This window comes from Mastomys coucha, chromosome X (genome assembly GCF_008632895.1).
Source record: "Mastomys coucha isolate ucsf_1 chromosome X, UCSF_Mcou_1, whole genome shotgun sequence".
Classification (NCBI taxonomy): Eukaryota; Metazoa; Chordata; class Mammalia; order Rodentia; family Muridae; genus Mastomys; species Mastomys coucha.
The window spans coordinates 111,605,141-111,607,644 of record NC_045030.1 but is presented as its reverse complement, the minus strand read 5'-3'; the positions used below and the strand labels follow the sequence as shown (position 1 = coordinate 111,607,644).

The 2,504-nt window shown below is 29.9% G+C and overlaps 1 protein-coding gene across 2 annotated transcripts in view; it reads left to right on the top strand.

The window, feature by feature from the left end:
• Pof1b (POF1B actin binding protein) overlaps positions 1–2,504 on the top strand; it is a 57,221-nt gene that overhangs the window by 29,346 nt on the left and 25,371 nt on the right. The gene's annotated exons all lie outside the window — the stretch shown is intronic.

The window sequence follows — 2,504 nt, the reverse complement described above, 5'->3', positions numbered from 1 at the left end:
GTCATCTATATTATTTTAATATGCTCAGCTCTAAATTAATACTATGCATTAACAGGAAAGTAAAGTATTCTAAAAGATATAGAAAGCTGAACGAGGTGGTTTAAGGTGAAAGAATTTTATTGTATTGGAATTCTAAAAAACAGAAATTGAAAACTCCAGTGTGCAACAGGACCATCATCCTTCTGGAACTATCAGGAAAGAAACCTTTTCATTCTTAGTTTATTTAGCTTGTGTCACCCTCAGGCGTTTTTTGATTGCATAACCATATTCCAAACCCCTTCTTATCACATGGTGTCCTACATGAGCATCTTCACATCAGCATCCCTCTCTGCATGGCTGTCTCAGGGTAAAACCTCTCAGTTTTTATGAGAACATTGCTCATATTGGATTGGATCTCATCCTAGTAACTTTATGCTAAACGGATTCTATCTGAAAAGACCATATTTTAAAGAAAAGCAAATGCTATATTTCTGGAACTTAGAGCACCACCATAAATTTAGAGTATGGGTAACAATTCAGGATATAATAGGCAGTGAAATATTATAAAATCAGTCTGGAAAATAAAATTATCTTTCTCATATATAAATAAAACACACTGAAAATGTATTGGATTTTGTTTTAAAACTTCTTGGCATGAGAACATGATCTATTTTTATAAGTACTTATTGGCAATTGTTAGTAGACTTGTAGGAAATAATATGCAATATATCAAATATTCCTTATTTGATGCCTAGTAAAAAATGAAATGATATAACTTTTCAGAATGATAACATCAAAATGTCTCCCTTTTGGTATGCCTATTATGCTGAATAGTGTCTAAAGTCCTGGTAGATTAAACAAAAATGTTCTTGAAGAACAACCCAACATTATGCTATCAAGTAGAAAATAAATCACTGGTTGTTTTTGATGTTCCAAATAATAGTTTCTAAAGCTGCTAATTTACACTTATATTTATTCAACCAGGATATCAAAAATGATGTTTTATAATTTTTAAGTAGTATTTTAGAATTTGAGGTACATTATTTAATGCTGCTTTCAAGTTTCTGTTTTAATGAGAATGAATAGTTTTTCTACTTTATAGCCTCTAGAATATAATATTCTTTATAACATTGATTATCTTACCACCCATACAGTTTAAAAAATTGAGGAAGAGTTTTTTAAGAATACTGGTTTGCTTACTGTTGATATTAGCATTTATTTGTGCTAACATTTTTTTCACTAATGATTTTAATCATTTGGGAGTTTTATAACTATGATATATGCTGTCCAAAGTACAATTACCTGTACCATGGAACAAAGCATATTTTTTTTTGTTTTGTTATTTCCAAATTGATAGGGGCTATGCCACAGCATGCTAGATGAAGCCAAGGGCCAATCAAAACAATGTACTGGCACTTGTCCAAGAAAAAAAGAGGCCTTTGCAGTAAAAAGTTTGTAAGGTAGTTCTAGCAGCAGGTTAATTATCCTTTCCAACTATTTGTATTTTATATTATTCTTTTCCACTCTATCTTAAAGGAATAACCCATGAGAGATCATAACTGGTTGATATTCTATACTTTCACATTTAAATTATGATATGCTTCAAAATATTATCCCAATATTTTCCTTTAAAACAATGACTTCAGTACTTGAGTATAAGAACTGGAGCTGTAACTCAGGGGTAGGCACTTGTGTGGATGAAGATCTGGATTCCACCTTAACATCAAGACTAAAAATAGTAAATACAATTCTTTTTAACATCCCAACAAAACATGGTGACATTTTATAACATAAAACGACAGATAATATATATGTCTGTTAATCAGTAGCAAAATTGATTAAAGTATATGGGTAATTTTCTAAACTGTAAAGATCTCAGTGCTATCACGCTTGTAAAATGAGTCATATTTAAACAGTCTAGAGAAAGGAATGCCAAGAACTGATTCTATGGCCTTTATATATCTACAGAGGCAATTTCTACTCATAATATGGCCTCCTCATATATTTTTGTTTATTTCAAAATATATTATGCACATAAAATGTAATTCATATAGAGTAAGAAGTTTCAGACTATAAAAAGAATATTTAAAACAATACAAATAATATTAATGGTAATTGGCTTTTCTATCTGAGTCTTCATGTCTCTAGTTTCTTTTTGCAGATAGCCACTCTTAGAAGTTTATCACTCTCTTCATATAAAAGGATATATATATGTATATATACATACATATGTAGATTACATGTTAAACCAGAGGTGGGGTACTATATTCATTGTTCTTCAATTTGGTATTGCTTTCATCTGTCATAGTTTGAAAATTGTTGCATCTAAGTGTCTAAATGCTTAAATTATATTACTTTTCAATAAGTCAACTTTTTACAGTCAAAAGGGAAAGTTACACTGAATTTATACTTTCAAACTTGACGATGTGAGTGAATGTAACATTATGACTAAAATGAGTGATTTTTCTTTGAAAACAGGCTATTATTAGCTGTCTCTTTACTTTCTTTTCTTTTCTTTTTCTTTT